The sequence below is a fragment of the Armigeres subalbatus genome, chromosome 3 (assembly GCF_024139115.2).
Source record: "Armigeres subalbatus isolate Guangzhou_Male chromosome 3, GZ_Asu_2, whole genome shotgun sequence".
NCBI lineage: Eukaryota > Metazoa > Arthropoda > Insecta > Diptera > Culicidae > Armigeres > Armigeres subalbatus.
In genome coordinates, this window is record NC_085141.1 from 364,273,537 (window position 1) to 364,291,364 (window position 17,828).

A 17,828-nucleotide genomic window follows, 5' to 3' on the forward strand; every position below is an offset into this window, starting at 1 on the left:
ATGTATTCAAAACGATGTGTTTTGTTAAGAAAATTATTTTGAGCTTTTTAGTGGAATGTCTTCACTTGTCATAAGACGAGTTTGTACAATCCCATTGAATTCCACCACTTAATTGTATCTTGACAGATACGTATTTCGACCTCAACAGTAAGGCCGTCTTCAGTGTGTCGTACTTGACTCGACTTAAGTCGAACACATTGTTTTAAATACATAAGACTGAGAAAGCGAAAAAAAAATTCCAGAAAAAATCTTCCAGTCGATCTCTTTCTTCATTATTATTTATTACATTATTTTTTATGTCAATCTACCGCAATTCACTACAATGACAAAAAGGAAACATCGTCGAGGAGAAATAGATTAATGTAGTTAGGCCCCCGTGATACTAAACGAAGCGATATATAGCAAAACATTTTGTGGTAATTCCAATAAATCGACTTTATCACAGTTGAAACTTCTGTCTCAAAAATAGTCTCTAGCTCAGCCTAGCTAAAAATGCAAAAATTCAGTAACATTCCTAGCTCAAAATCCTGTTTGAAAATCAGATCCAATCCAGCGGTGTCAGGTCATTTGGCCGAACGCCATTTGGTCGAATTCCATTTGGCCGAAAAGTAAAAAAAATTACCTCAGATTAGGAGTAGTGAATAGTGAATAGTTATGAGAGTATATGAGTTATGAGAAGTAGGAAGTGAGAAGTAAACAGAAAAAAATGAACTGAGAACGTTTTCCTTCTTCTTTTTTCCTTCTTCCTTGTTCCTTCTGCCGTCTTGCTTATTCCATTTTCCTTCTTCCTTCACACATATAATAAGGAAACGTATTTCAACTATTCGGCCAGATGGCGTTCCGCCAAATGAACCTTTTGGCCAAATGGCATTCGGCCAAACGACGTTCGGCCAAATGACCCTAAACCAATCCAGCAATACGCAAGCTCTTGTTTAAATCTTCTTTTATTTTATCAGAAAATAATTCCAAAATCCGATAACTATTTGAAAAAAAAATGCAAAAACAATGTTTTAAATCTGTCTATTATTACTGGCATTTATCCAGTTCCAAATTTTTATACAAACCTATTAAATTGTCTTAACTAATTGGATTCTAAATCCTAACCGATTCAATACCGATGGGTCATAAATGACCCATGACGAATATCAGCTGTCAAAAATTTGGCACGGGTTAGGTTACGGCGACTAGGATGAGCATCCAAACTATCCTTGAGTTGTTATTTTGATGTTCTAATCGATCAACAAGAAGATCTTTGATGTCCCCACTATTTTTATGGGTTGGAATAGCTCCACGGGACTTCATTACACCATTATAGAAACATTACAGAATTCGTTCGACATCTACGACACTCCAAACTGTCTTTGAGCTCAGATCCTAATATTCAAATCGATCAACAAGAAGATCTTCGATGTCTCCACTATGTTTATAAGTTAAAATAACTCCACAGAACTTCGTAACACCATTAAAGATACATTACAGAATTCTTTGGACATCTACGACACTCCAAACTGTCCTTGAGCTCAGATTCTTATATTCAAATCGATCAACATGAAGATCTTTGATGTCCCCACTATTTTTATGAGTTGGAATAGCTCCACGGGACTTCGTTACACCATTATAGACACATTATAGAATTCGTTGAACTAGTACGACAATCCAAACTGTCCATGAGTTCAATTCTTTATATTCAAATCGATCAACAAGAAGATCTACGATGGTCTAGCATGAATTTACCGCCAAAAAAATTGTATGATGAAGGACATCTAGGGAAGATCCATAAAGTACGTCACGCAAAACAATTACCATTTTCAACACCCCTCCCACTTCATGATGAACTTCTTGTAATGAACCTCTATTATTTTTGCCTTTCTCGTATTTTTATTAATCGTCACGCTGCTCAGACCCACCCCGTTCCCGGATGCGATGTTTGTGATCATAATAACAGTTTTTTTTTCGTACGTACGTACTGTGTACCCAAGCAGCACGCGCAACATCTTTCAAATAGGTGCTTGTTCCTAATAAATTGCATTGAAGACACTGGGAATACATCGAGTCACATTAAAGCCACTTCCCGGATAAAAAATATTATTAAAATATCATAAATTTTATTGTTACAACACCATTTAAAACATTATTTTTACCATTGAATATAATGGAATTTTGACAATAAAATCACTTGAGAAATAATGGTTTTCCACGATAAAATGAATGGTAAATGGGACTTTTACAATTAAAAAGGGGGGTTGTTATGTATCTTTACAATAAAAAAATCGAAAAATTTCCATACAAAATTTGGAGCAAAACAATTGATTTTATGGTTCTTCAATGAGATGATTTCGAGCGACAAAACAATAGAAAACATTGTGTTTCAAATGTTTTCATTTACTGTTTCTATTGTTTTACAATAGAAATACAACAGGATTTAGAATACATTATACTCCAATATTACAATTTTTTTATTTCCTAATTAATTTTAATTCAGTTAAAACTTAATTTTAACTCATTTTAACACACATTGCTGTTACTTGGCTACGGGTGCATAAACCTGTGAAAAATGTAAATTATTAAAGAATGTCAGTTTTATTAGAAGTACGTCGAGAAGAAAAGAAAAAATTACCTGCATCAGTTCTTATTATATCCCGTTGGTAAGATTGGCCAATGGTAGCCACTGAACGATCTTGAATTAGTGAACAGCAAGCAGCAGTATTTTATTTATCATAAGCTTCATTTCTGTAAAGGAACAAGGATACATGTTACCAGGTATGTCATAAGGTATTATGAAGATACAATTTTTATTTATTTTTTGTTCGGGATGAACCACTGCGTTCATTATGTACATTGAACTTTTGTATGTAGTATAAGGTGCCTGCCGTCTACGCGGCGCTGCGCGAAAATTGTACGCAAGGGAATAACAGTCAAAAATAAGGAGCTATCAAATCGTATGGACGCTACGCTTCGCATCGCACTTCGCGTCTACTCTGGCAGCACCCTAAGATTACGATTACCGGTGGTGAGTATAAACCGTTTGTCAGCGCAGTATCATTACTTGACACTTTACCGGTCGCTACTAAACGCGCTGCTAAAACAGTAGCGCAGCTGACAGGTGACCAAATTTGCTATTTGATGAACTATCAAACGTCGAACGTCACCGGTACGGAATGCAGCCACCAAAATGATAACCGAAAATAGTGACCGATGCGAAAAAGAGTGACTAATCTAAAATGACAGCACTGATAAATACTCGCTCCCAGTAATGATGCTCTAACGCGCACTAACACTTCAAATACTTACCACGGTACAGAAGCCGTATAGTGATTTACCGCTTGCCCAGCAGCAGAAACTGTAATGGAAAAGACATTTTCTGCACCATACAGTTTCATTATTTTCATCTCTTCACTAATTATAAACAAAACTGTACACGCTCAAATGAATTCAGCCATTCTCCGAGTTAAATGATAAGCAAAAGTTTTTGTTCTCTTTCATTTTTTTGAATTAAATATTTTATTGCATAACATTCCTAGACCTGCAATATGAAAATATATACTTGAGAATCGCTATAACATTTTTATTCAATTAATAAGCAAAGCTATTGTAATTTTATTGTTTTCAATTGTTATTTCATCAATATAATAAATCCATGAAATATTCCAAAATTATATTAATACAATTACATTAGACGGATTTCCAGATCATCAAAACCGAATACTTTTAAAATTAGTTTAGTTTTTGGATGAGCAATACTAAACATAAGGGAACAAGAAAAATATAATAGAATGAATCGGTAACATTTAAATATATTGTTATTTTAATGGACGTACAATAAAGATCTTTTACAACCGTGAACATTTTACAATAAGCGTACAATAGTTTGAATTGTTTGCCACACAATCTATTGTATTTCAATGGGTTATGTCATACAAGTTACTGTAAATTTTTATCCGGGTTCCCAGTTTCAGAAAAACACAATGTTTCATTTCCGTTTAAGTGGCGTCGCAATAATCTACCCATCTGACTTCTTGGGTGGTTTAAACCCAAGCAGCACGCGCAACATCTTTCAAATAGGTGTTTGTTCCTAATAAATTGCATTGAAGACACTGGCAATACATCGAGTTACAATCAAGCTACTTCCCAGTTTCAGAAAATCACAATGTATCATTTCAGTTTAAGTGGCGTCGCAATATTCTACCCATCTGACTTCTTGGGTGGTTTAAAATTCGATGTGTTTCATATCAGAAACAAAACAGATAAATTGTAGAATTAATAACACTTCGGTTCATTGCTATGACGACAATGTTTCTGATATGGTGCAAAACACTTTGAGCTCAGCTGAGCAGTATTTTATTTTTGACAGTCCCCTGCATGTTCCGTATAAGGTACAATGAAGTTACAAATGACTTTGTTGTTTATGTAGTGCACTTGTAGCAGAATCTTCAAATAGAAATGTTGGTGTGATGGTTATAGTAGAAGGTTGCAGATCTCAAGGTCCATGGTTCGATTCCCGGTTGGTTTTTGTGTTTTTATTTTCATTATAGCCGCAAGACGTTGCAAATAGGCTCCACCTCTTGCGCTTTTTGTGTCACAAAGGAGTTCCAAATACGCCGCGTTGTGCATAAGTCAGACCTTTAGTAAGTCGCACCACGGTTGTTATTACTCACTAAGGAACAAGAGGTGTTGCTTGGGTAATGATGTCCATTGGAGCAATTCCAACTAACAAGTGAGTTTGGGAACCTATGCATCACTCTGTTATAGAATTTTGGAGTCCCGCAATTGTTCTGGGAATACTGTGATCGTTATATAAAGGTGTAATGATGTTCCATGATGCTTCTCCAACTAACAAACAAGTTTCAGAACATATGAATCACTATGTTGGTCTTTTAGACCTCTAATATCTGAACTCATGTATGCTTCCGTAGATATTTTGAGAATGTTATGATTTGTAATACTGGTGTACTGATGTCCCATGGGTTTGCTCAAACTAACACACAAGCTCGAGGACCCTTTGAATCACTCTGTTGATGTTGTAGACCTCCATGATCTGAACTCAAGAATAGGTTGGAGTACCGTTGGTGTTCTGGTGTCACTGCGATTTAATAAAAATAGTTTAAATATGTATCAAGTACTATTGCCGACTTCAAATTAGGATTGAGGCCCCGTAAAACGCTTTGTTGTTCATGTAGATCTTCAAGATCTGAACTCAAGAAAGGTTTGGAAGTCCTAGAAGATCCAAAAAAAATATGTTTTCCTCATATTTCTGCTTTTTCATGGTTTGCATCCGTTTTTGAAGCAGTATGTCCAAAATGTATGTTGAAATACGACGAAAAAAAATCCGTGTTAAATCGGTTAAAACTTTTATTAACAAATTCTAAAATCGAATTACAAATACACAGTTTCAATTTTACTTACCACACCAGTTCTAGCCTGAATACAAATCCTGATCCTAATAGGGGGAGATCCTCCAGCGCCGGACACTTCCCAATACCGGACACTTTTCAAAACAACAATTGCAGATGTCTCATCTTATGTAGTACAAAAGAAAGCTATTGAAAAGTCTTTTTCTTGCAAGAAATATCAGTTGTAACCTTTGTAAAAAATTTGAAAAAGAGAAAAATATGTCAAAAATTTTCATGCTTCACCTTTCCTCAGAGGGTTTGAATCGACAATAATAAAATCAATCGAATGCATTCTGATTATGTAGAGATGATCAATATTAGCCATATTTTAAATAACGATCATGATTTGTTAGATATATAATATAACTGTGGTGCAAAATCAATTTCTGTATCCGGTAGCTGTCAGTGAGATTTTTCATGTGATCAAATAGCCATTTTTTGCACCTGTTATTTTGAACTTCATTTCATTTATTTAGTTAACATCTAAACAGATAACACTGAATCAACAATTTGACGCCACAATGCACGGTTCGAGGCCGCATCTCTCCATCCTCGGATACGCCCCATGCTCGCCAAGTCGTTCTGCACCTGGTCTGCCCATCTCGCTCGCTGCGCTCCACGCCGTCTCTTACCTGCCGGATCGGAAGCGAACACCATCTTTGCAGGGTTGCTGTCCGGCATTCTTGCAACATGTCCTGCCCATCGTACCCTTCCGGCTTTAGCTACCTTCTGGATACTGGGTTCGCCGTAGAGTTGGGCGAGCTCATGGTTCATTCTTCGCCGCCACACACCGTCTTCTTGCACACCGCCAAAAATGGTCCTAAGCACCCGTCTCTCGAATACTCCGAGTGCTTGCAAGTCCTCCTCGAGCATTGTCCATGTTTCATGTCCGTAGAGGACAACCGGTCTTATTAGCGTCTTGTACATGACACATTTGGTGCGGTGGCGAATCTTTTTTGACCGCAGTTTCTTCTAGAGCCCGTAGTAGTTTCGACTTCCACAGATGATGCGCCTTCGTATTTCACGACTAACGTTGTTGTCAGCCGTTAGCAAGGATCCGAGGTAGACGAATTCCTCGACCACCTCGAAGGTATCCCCGTCTATCGTAACACTGCTTCCCAGGCGGGCCCTGTCGCGCTCGGTTCCGCCCACAAGCATGTACTTTGTCTTTGACGCATTCACCACCAGTCCAACTTTTGTTGCTTCACGTTTCAGGCGGGTGTACAGTTCTGCCACCTTTGCAAATGTTCGGCCGACAATGTCCATGTCATCCGCGAAGCAAATAAATTGACTGGATCTGTTGAAAATCGTACCCCGGCTGTTACACCCGGCTCTCCGCATGACACCTTCTAGCGCAATGTTGAACAACAGGCACGAAAGTCCATCACCTTGTCTTAGTCCCCGGCGCGATTCGAACGAACTGGAGTGTTCGCCCGAAATCTTCACAGTTTTGCACACCATCCACCGTTGCTTTGATCAGTCTGGTAAGCTTCCCAGGGAAGCTGTTCTCGTCCATAATTTTCCATAGCTCTTCTCGGTCTATACTGTCTTATCCCGCTTTGAAATCAAATTAACAGATGGTGCGTTGGGACCTGGTATTCACGGCATTTTTGAAGGATTTGCCGTTCAGTAAAGATCTGGTCCGTTGTCGAGCGGACGTCAACGAAGCCGGCTCGATAACTTCCCACGAACTCGTTCACTAATGGTGACAGACGACGGAAGATGATCTGGGATATCACTTTGTAGGCTGTGTAGGCTTGGAGGCTGTGTTGGAAGTAGGTGCTACGAATGGCCATATTCTTGGAGGCGGCGAAATCAATTAGTCGTAGGCCGGTTTCGTTCGTCAGCCGGTGAGCGCTGAACTTTCCAATAGTCGGTCTAAACTCCTCCTCTTGGCCAACCTGAGCGTTCAAATCTCCTATGATGATTTTGACGTCGTGGCTTGGGCAGCTGTCGTACTCACGTTCCAGCTGCGCGTAGAATGCGTCCTTATCATCATCAGTGCTTCCGGAGTGTGGGCTATGGACGTTGATTATGCTGAAGTTGAAGAACCGGCCTTTGATCCTCAACCTGCACATTCTTTCATTGATCGGCCATCACCCGATCACGCGCCTTTGCATATCGCCCATCACTATGAAAGCTGTTCCCAGCTCATGTGTGTTGCCGCAGCTCTGGTAGATGGTATGATTACCTCTAAACGTTCGCACCATTGATCCCTTCCAACAAACCTCCTGCAGCGCTACGATGCCGAATCCACGGTCCTTGAGCACATCGGCGAGTATGCGTGTGCTCCCGATGAAGTTGAGAGATTTGCAGTTCCACGAACCGAGTTTCCAATCGCTAGTCCCTTTTCGTCGCAATGGTCTTCGCCGATGGTTCCGATCCGTACTCTCTTGTTGATTGTTCGTTGCTTAAGATTTTTTAAAGGCTGGCTTGCAGGGCCTGACACCAAACCCCCTAAATTTCCGGAGGACCATTCCTCCTTATTTCCGGTGGACCATGGTGCACAGTTTCACTTAGAGTCCCTCGCTGGCACTCAGACGATGATCAGCCGCCCCTAACATGGAGAACAGACGCTGTTGTGAGCCGATCCTGACATGGAGAACAGACGCTCAATAAGATTTGCACCTCCGGAGAGGAGCAAACCCCCCCTTCTCTGTCAGCATACGACCATAGTTCCCACCGGGGTTGGTTACCCGATCTTCCCTAAGGTTGCTCGTATCCCGGCCAGCACCGCGGGGAGGTAGGGATAGGAGTTGCTGGGTAAGAGGCTAAGGACCGCGAGATGGGGTCTATTTTATTCCTTCAGGTACGCGAAGTACCTATGGTATGCTTTACCCAGCATTTGCCGTTATTTTGAACTTATTTCAATTCAATTGTTTCTTCTTGTTGAGGTTTCAGAAAGCCACTGAAATAATCAGACTTACAAATTAAAGATGTCATTGAGAGTCAAATAAGCTCCACCAAAACTATTTAATATCTACAACTTGAAGCAATATATTGCTATTCTAAATGATGACATTACTCATGTAAAAAAACCTTGGTCAAATTTGAACATGATAAAATAATGTCCGATTCTTGGGGACACTTTCCTGAACCGTGATATTTTTCACCAAAATTCATTTTAAAAATAGGTATAGGTACCGTCGGAAAACGATTTAAAATGATCAAATGTAATAAATTAGAGAGTTTTTCGTTAACTGGCTTATGTGTCCAGCACTGGGGAATCTCCCCCTAATGCAATGATAAATTTGCTTCCAAAGTCAATACTAAACAAATTTATATTCAAACCTTTTTGGAACTAAATTCTGTTCTGAAGTCAGTTTTAAATCCAACTTATAATTCACTGTCGAATTGAAATTCCAAAATCATAGAGTATCAATTCTAATTGCAAATGTTGATCGAAGTGCGGTACCAAATTAAGTTTCGCAGTAAACGGCAATCCAAGTTCAAATACTTTTCATTACATTAGTGCGTCTGATTCACTTTAGTTACCAGTGCCATGAACAAAATCGAGAAATAAAGTCTAAGAATTTTCCTCTTCTCCACATTTCAGGCTCAGCGTGGCTCGGTACGGTTCGACCGCCAGCGATCCCTCTCATCGTCATCTTCTCGACCGTGGACTGACGATACGGTTCTGTTGGAAAGCGAGGAAAACCACAGCCGTAGCAATGCACGTCGAAGAATTCCTACCTCGCAGTCAGCGGAAAGATCCAGCAGAACGTTTGCCAGCCGTACTCGGAGTCGACCAACCACCGTTACTCCTTACGTGGAAGCTCAATCACAGGAAGCGGGTAGTAGCGAAGAGGATTCTGGGCCACGGCGAACCACCAAAGAGCAGTACGCTCCAAGTTTGCGCACGGAGGTGGTCTATCAGAACGAGTTTGAGCGAGGATCCGGCAAGGGATCCGAAGAGACGGTGCAACAGAGAAGAAAGACAAGATTGAGAGGAGGTAGCAGTACGACTCCGAGTACGGTGGTGAGCCTCAAGACCGGTCGAAAGCTTGGTGCTAGGGGAGGTAGTGGAAGATTTTCTAATGAAGTTGAGGAGACTGTTCCGAATTCGTCTGTTAGATCCGTAGAGGGTCGATCTAGAGGTAGGGTGAAAGCTGCTCCGAAGGAACAGAAGGAGGATGTAGCGTCGGAAGAGAACTATCCGGAAGAGTTTAAAAAGTTGTTGAAGGCGAAGTACCAAGAGGATAGCTTGAAAAATGTGTATACCAACAAGTTGGACTCTTCGACTGAAGGAGATTTTGTGAGATCCAACGAAAATAAGGGAGCTGCGCGGTTCAAAGTGAAGGTTTTGAGTACGACTACTGAGGGTTCCACTACAACTGTGAGAGTAATCACGCCACGTCCGATAAGAAAATATTCATCGTCATCTTCAGAAGAGTCTAATGTAAGTACGAGGGCATCGTTTTCAAGAAATAGACCGTCGTCGTTTGAAGAATCGAGTGAAGTTTCCAGACCGAGAAGTAGAACCGTCTCTACAAGTGCATCCTCAGTGAGATCTTCTCAGAAATTGGTCACCCCCAGATCTAGGCCTTCTGCGACTACATCAGCCACAACAACAACCACCACAGAGTTAACAACTACTGAGGACGCCATTACTACCCCTAGACCAACCAGAGCTTACTCACGTAGACCGAGTATTGTCAGTCAGCTAACTTCAACTACAACGACGTCAACAACCACCCGGAGACCTTACTCTCCAGCACCCAAAAGTTCTGTTAACAGTAGACGAACAACATTCTCTACAACATCACCTCCTACGAAAAATATAGCAGACAGTGAATCAAAACGTGATAACAGTTTTGTAGTTTCATCCCTTCGTAATCCCAGCGCTTTCCGATCAGCTTCTTCTCCGAGACATAATCGTAAACCAAACGCTTCTAAGGCCGAGTTAAACAATGAACTCAAACCAACAGTGAGTCCTTTCCGTGCTAAGGTACACCCACCACTAAGCTCGGTAAGTTAACGCTTAACATTATTCAAAATAACCAGATAATCCATGCAAATGTCCCCCTTTAGATTGTTGATTAGCTCCTTTGTTCTAATCGCGATTCAAGATTTGTTTAAGTTCTCACCCATATTGTACTAACCACTTTATTGTACCCAATCCGGCCTTGTATACTCGCAACATCCCACCTGCTTCACCACTGACTGCCTATTTCACAACCCAACACCCGCCCCCCAGCTCAAACGTTCGCAGTCGTCCACTGGTTCGAGAGTACCGAACCGCTTCGAATCGAACCTCAAGAAGACCCCGGTCTACACCCCGACCATTCCCAGCATTAAGGCCACCCCACCGACGACCACACCGGTAAGTTAGCTGCTTTTCAATTCACCATATCGTTATCTGCCCTTCTCGCAAGAGAAACGAAGTCTTAATACACCCTCCCAAGCAAAGGTACGGACAGCATACCGTATCCATCGATAGGGATGGAAACTTGATCCCGTGGTTTCCTATCTCGTGTCACACAAAGCCCTTCGTCCCACATGTCCCATTCGTGCTCACACATTGTTAACCATTTCCAACCAATCATTACGATTACCTGCCAGGCGGGTAGACAAGTGGGCTCCGTAACTGCAACTGGTAAAACAATCGAACACTTATTACTTCCGATAAACACTATATAGCGTCCGGGCAATCTAATGGGGCCGCAATGGAGTAGCTTCGGGAATTGGATTGAGTTCTGTTCACCTGCTGCTGGTGAAGCAATCAGCATTGGGAAGAGCGGCAAGGTTGTTTGAAATTGTTATGGAAACTACCGGGTCGTAATTGGAAATCGTATCATCGTCTTATGGCAAACGGAGTGATGGAGAGCTCACCAGAGGGTCCACGAGGCATCGGATCGGAATTGACCAAACGAAAGCTTGTTCTCTGTTCGGTATTTGGGGAGTGGGGGCCTGTTGGTGTGGTTGGTGTCCATTTGTTCCTTTATTCAAACTGACCAGCACAGAATGACCGACGGTGATTATGCTGATATGGTATTACCTGCTACTTTGTTTGCGGTAAATGATTTTGTAGGAGTGGCATAGAAGGTGGTCCTATGGGAAGAAGTTTATGAAGTGTGGAATGATATCGTTTCGGTAGGTACTTCTCAACAAAGAAGGAAGATTAATTTTTTGTACTGGATGGTCCTGGTTTCATTATTTCAGGGCATAGATAGGACGTGTTCTTGTGAGAGGAATTGCTTGCCATGCATATGAAGCCATGTTAAAGGTTAAAGAATGATTTAAGTTTCAGAAGACATTGATGACAGGAAACAATAATGCAACCTGGTCAAAGTCATTGCTACTTTACTCAAATAAGTGACTCTGAGAGTCGTCAGTGTGACTTATTATAGAACTGATACTCGACTCTAGGTGTCAGCTTTATAATATGTGATTTCATATTCGAATTCAATTTCATATTCCAGTGCTTGGATATAGACAATTTAATGTAATTTTCAGGTTTATAAATGATTATTTCCTCCTTAGCCGTGCGGAAAGACGTGAAGCAAGACCATGCTGAGGGTGGCTGGGTTCGATTCCCGGTGCCGGTCTAGGCAATTTTCGGATTGGAAATTGTCTCGACTTCCCTGGGCATAAAAGCATCATCGTGCTAGTCTCATGATATACGAATGCAAAAATGGTAACCTGGCTTAGAAACCTCGCAGTTAATAACTGTGGAAGTGACTAATGAACACTAAGCTGCGAGGCGGCTCTGTCCCAGTATGGGGATGTAATGCCAATAAGAAGAAGAAGAAGAAGAAATGTTTATTTCAACCTATGCAAAATATACATCTTCGATTGAGTATCAATCGGCTGTTGAATATCATTGGGTCACCTTTGTTGGAAAATTTGATTCATGTTAAGAGGATTTAGTAAATTGTTATTAGCATTGTTAAATTGATATTAGCATTCATTCGAATAATTTTCCGACTTCGGGACCGTATTTCCGTTTGCGAGTTAACGCCTGATGCGGTTGACAAATAATTTCCCTAGAAAAAAGCCAAATACAATTATGGCTACTTGGTTTTTATACTATGATGCAAACATGAACCTGCAATATCCTATTGAAAAATGCTTTGTTTTAGTATCTTCATTAGGGGCTTTTAGCCCTTGGCTGGCTCACCTCCGGAATTGAAAAATGTCAAATATACAAAATTAGCTTCCAAAAGAATCACAGTGTTACCTCAAAAGGGTCGTAAGGATTTCCTAATCTTCAGAGAACATTGTTATTGCAGAATGAAACCATAGAATTGCCAATATTGGAATTTTGTTGGATGAATTTCAAGATTTTTAGAATTTGCATACGGGGATTTTTCAATATCGTAAAGAGCTGAAGGTTTGTTTGAAAAATGAAAAGAACTGAGAGGTTCCTGAGAGGATTTTAGAACTTTAGCTCAAAATCCAGAGAATTCGACAAAAAAAATTATAATCATCTGTAGAATTTCCTCAAACTCCGGGAAAACCTTCATCAGATTCCATAATCTTCTCTTCTTATTTTGTTTTTTTATATATATAAAACAAAGTTGGCGTTTGTGCGTCCGCGCATCACTCCAGAATAGACAGCCCAATTTTTGCCAATTTATATTCGTTTCCTTCTTCTTTTCACGAGGAAAAATGTTAAGATGAAATTGGAATGTTTTGAAAATCAAAACTCAATCTTTAGATGAAACGGTTTTTTGTACAATTTGCATGGAATTTTTAATTTTGACCATCTTTATATAAAACAAAGTTGTAAAAAAAATGAGAAATTATTAATTATTATTGTGGATGCAAAAAATTGTATCAGAAAATTGATCGATCTTTGGCGAGACAAAGTTCGCCGGGTCAGCTAGTTATCTTTAAAATCATAATGATATCCAAAACGTTAAATCTTACGGTTTATGGGCAGCTTACTAAATCGATATGTTTCCAATTTCAGTATTCTTGTGGGAATCGCAAAATTATTTTCTGATTATCAAAATAATGTTTATAATCCTTCCAAGTTTCTTCAAAAAGGAGGTACGGTCGTTTGGCCGAGAGTCGTTTGACTCAAAGATGTTAAGCCGAATATGTCATTTAACCAAACAAAACATTGCAATATTGGGCCGAAAGACAATACGCCGAACATGCTGAATATGTCGTATGGCCGCATGGACCATATGATCGCAATATCATTTAACTGAAAATGCAATTTGGCCGGAAGCGACGGAATGTCGTCAGGCCGAACAGAATAGGCCAATTTGTCAAGATAATCCATTTCAAATCAAACCTAACGATAATGCCGTGTGATCGAAATAACATTCCGTCAATTAGGTCCAGCCCAGATAATAACAACACAGTAACACACCAACCCTTCACTACCGCCGAACTGTCCTTTACCCTCTTTAGGAGGAAAGAGAAATCAACAGGCCCAGAAGGGATCTGTTGCCCTATGATGAAGCACCTTCTCACCTCTGTCAAAATCCTGTTGCTCGATTTGGTCAACCAAGTCTAAATAAACCTTCCCGGATTAGTGATGGCTCAATCTCACCATCTGAATTCTACTACGTTTCCTCTAAAGATGCCTTTCAACAGCGGCCGATTTTGTTGACCACTGTCCAAGGTCGTCAAAAGACTGGTCAACCGCCGGCTCCTAGAGAAGCTTGAAGCTGATGGAAGATTGTGTTTCCGTCAATACTCCTTCCGCCCCGGGTATGGAACACTTCGCTAGTTGAGCGAATGCTCTCCAGAACGCCTTCGAGCAAGGAAAACATGCCGACTTTGTCAAAATGTAACGGACGGTTTGGTTTCACAACGCCTGCAGGTTAAGCGGCTTTTCTAGAAGGGATGGTTTCAGTCGCACGTTCCGACTCCAGCCAGACACTCTCGCCTAAGGGTGTGTGTAAGGCTTGGCCCAAACGCTCGAAAACACTCGGTATCGCCTTCCAAAGAAATTCAAAAAAAAAAAATTAGCAAGTTTAATCGGCCGGAAGCCATTTGGCCGAATAGGACATTTGGCCGAATACAACATTTGGTCGAGTAGGACATTTGACCGAAATGATTATTTGACCGAATAGATTATTTGGCTGAATAGGTCTTTTGAAAAGGGAGAAATGAGTAGTGAAAATTGAGACGTCTCCCTTCCCACTACTAAATTCTAACTTCTCACTGGGAAAGTGAGTTGTGCGAAGTGGGTAGTGAGACGTCTTACTACATACTTCGCGCTTCTCACTTTTTACAGTGAGAAGTGAGAAATGAGGAGTGAGTAGTGAGACGTTTCTTCTCACTTTTCATTTCTTAATTCTCATCGTAAAAGTGAGAAGCGCGAAGTAAGTAGTGAGATGGCTCACTACCCACTTTGCACTACTCACTTTTCGCAGTAGGAAGTGAGAAATGAGGAGTAAGATGTGAGACGTCTCTTGTCTCACTGCTCATTTCTTTACTAACTTTTATCTTCGTGCTACCCGCTTTTCACAGTGAAAAGTGAGACGTCTCATATCTCACTTCTCACTGTGAAAAGTGAGTAGGGCGTAGTGGGTAGTGAGACGTCTCACTACTCACTTCGTGCTTCTCACTTTTTACAGTGAGAAATGAGATTTCTCATTGTAAAAAGTGAGAAGCGCGAAGTGAATAGTGAGATGTCTTACAACCCACTTCGAACAACTCCTTTTTTACAGTGAGAAGTGGAGAATAAATAGTGAGAAGTGAGACGTCTCACTTTTCACTCCTAATTTCTCACCTTCCAACTGACCTGTTCGGCCAAATGACCTATTCGACCAAATGATCTATTCGGCCAAATGACCTATTCGGCTATATGACCATTTCGGCCAAGTGACTTTCGGCCTAATGCACAGTGGCTAAAATCATGTTTTGAGCGCGTTTATTTAATAGTACCTTTATTATTCAATTTAGCGTAATGGCAAATATACTATATTAACAATGTGATTCACTCTCACGAAATTTTGGCGACACCACATGTGGCGCCAACTCGCGTCCGAAAGGATCGATACACACGTAAATCGAACTACCCAAAATATGACGATCGTTTTACACACACTTCAAAATGTCATCATGAAAAAAATAGGGATGCTTGATGTTTCTTTTGCAAACTTAATCGATTATGTTTAATCGAATGCAAACGGAAAATCAAATGTTGTAGCAGAAGTGTGGTAGGCATATTTTTGTGGAAATGTATAATAAATTTGATATAGCTTGTTGAACTGTATCCGGCGGGACCAAGCCGGTGCACCATATCGAAATTGACGCACGCTGAAGCAGTTGGAGAACTATACGAGGTTGCTGTGGAAGTTTACATTCTTCTCGCATTGTACCTACTCGCTCTCTGTTTCGCACACCATGTTGCTGTTTGCTCATTTGACTGCAGGCGTCATGATTTTTTGGGAAATTTGACATTAAAGAAGTCAATGAATTGTCTGAGACAAACAGCAAGTTGCCTGCATGGCTTATTATACGTATCTAAAATTAGTTGAAATTTGTCACTATTTAATCCGCATTTTGTTGTTTTTTTTTGGTTGAATCTGGTTGAAAGTAAATTTAGCAAGATACGTTGAAGGAGAGCTTAAATATAACATTTGGAAAGCATTTAAATTTATATAGAATGAGGAATTATTCCAGCTAAGATTTTACAGTTGGGTAGAAAACCTTATTGAGAATTTTGCGTAAAACGGGTTTGTAGAACTAACGAGGGTGGATTAAAAATACAAGATGGAAATTGGAAGGTCACGTTTTCTGTTTACCCGCTTTTTTCAATAAGCTCAAAAAGAACCCAACGTAGGTCGAAGATACTTAAAGTACTTCTGAGAGAATTTGTAAATGAAGATAATAGATACTTACCCTTAAAAGCGCAAGGCGATTTTTTTAGAAAACGTCGAAAGTATTTTTAGCGTAAACTACCATTAAAATTATTAACATCAAACGTATTTTCGGTTTGTTGTTTTAAAACAACATTGCGCATTTAAGGGCTAATATACACCATTGTGAGATACCACACTTTCATTAGTAGCCAAATAACGTAAAAACACTGGTTTGGACTATGCTTTTGCTAATATTTATACCATTTGATTATGTGTATTTATTCTGGTTCGCCTGGAAATTCCACAACAGTATGTTCTTTAATTAATATTGTAATAACTGATAATAGCTTGAAAAACTAAAACTCAACTTAACTGTTATTCGTTTTATTTATTTACTACGTTAATGTAATATGTTCGAACAATATTTTGTTGTGGTCCGCCACATTGACTTTATATAGTAATTTAATTCAAATATTATCAATTCATATTGAATTGGTGGAATCCAATGGAATCCAATCCAATTGGTGGAATATAAAGAATCTCCTCTTCATTATGTCATATGACTTGAAATGTTTTCTACAGAACCATGTCAATCAGAGTAATTTCTTTACACTTCCAAGACTCTGTCTTCAAATATGAATTCTACCATCTATGCACAGAGAGATCATGACCGCTTGCTACAAAAAAATAACATAGAAAGAATATAATCCCTGGGAGAACGAGATGGCAAAGTGCTTGACAGTCGAGTCTTACTGGATTTCTCTCTGCATTTCACATGCGTTTCTAGCTCGGTTTCCTATCAGAAAAACTTATCTTACAATAATTAGTATACTGAAATCTTCATTATATTGTTTGAAAAGCTTTCTTTTGACAGCCCAAAATGAATTGAATATCATGTTGCAAACGGCCTCTTCAATACGAAATACCAATTATCATATAATAAATGGCGTAATCTTAAAGATTTAGCGGAGACGAGCCAGCGTCGGGCTGAAAGTCTCTTTAATAAAGATAAAAAAAAAAAAAAAAAAAATCTTAAAGATCTAATGGTAATTATGGTAAATATTATTTGAGTTAGCTTTAACTGAAATGTGTAAATATTGTAAATAATTTTAGACTGCAAAACATAAAATATGTAATTGTTTTTCAGTCACGCATCTAAAAACAGCTGAAAACCAAATGTATTTGTTTGACGCATAAAGTTTACTGCACATTTTTGCCATTCTTCCATGTGCTTATTTTACGCTTGACTACAAATGACATGCGCCGTCATGCCTTTTTCACTTGTCTAATGCAAATGTCAATATCAATATCGCTTCACGGTTCATCGAATTATACAATGTGGCACGGCAATGACCTTGTTGAGTAAATTCTAGAAGGAATTGGACATGTACAAGTATAATATTGGTACAGATTTGTCATATTTAGAGTCCATTTTTCGTCATTGCAAAAAAAAGCGTTTGCAAAACTCGATTTTTTCAGCACTCGTAGTTTTTATCCAACTCGGCAAGCTTCGTTCGATAAACGTACGACTTCTGCTGAAAAAATCATCGTTTTGCAACTTATTGCACAAACCACTATTTTGATAACTTTTTGTACGTTAATAACGAGTTGTACGAATTGATATCGAGATATACGTTTATCCAACCAGGCTTGTCGAGTTGGATAAATA

General features: G+C 39.6%; 1 pseudogene; it reads left to right on the forward strand.

Annotated features, from left to right (window-relative positions):
• Positions 1-17,828, forward strand: part of LOC134222868 (mucin-2-like) — a 552,473-nt pseudogene that overhangs the window by 178,877 nt on the left and 355,768 nt on the right.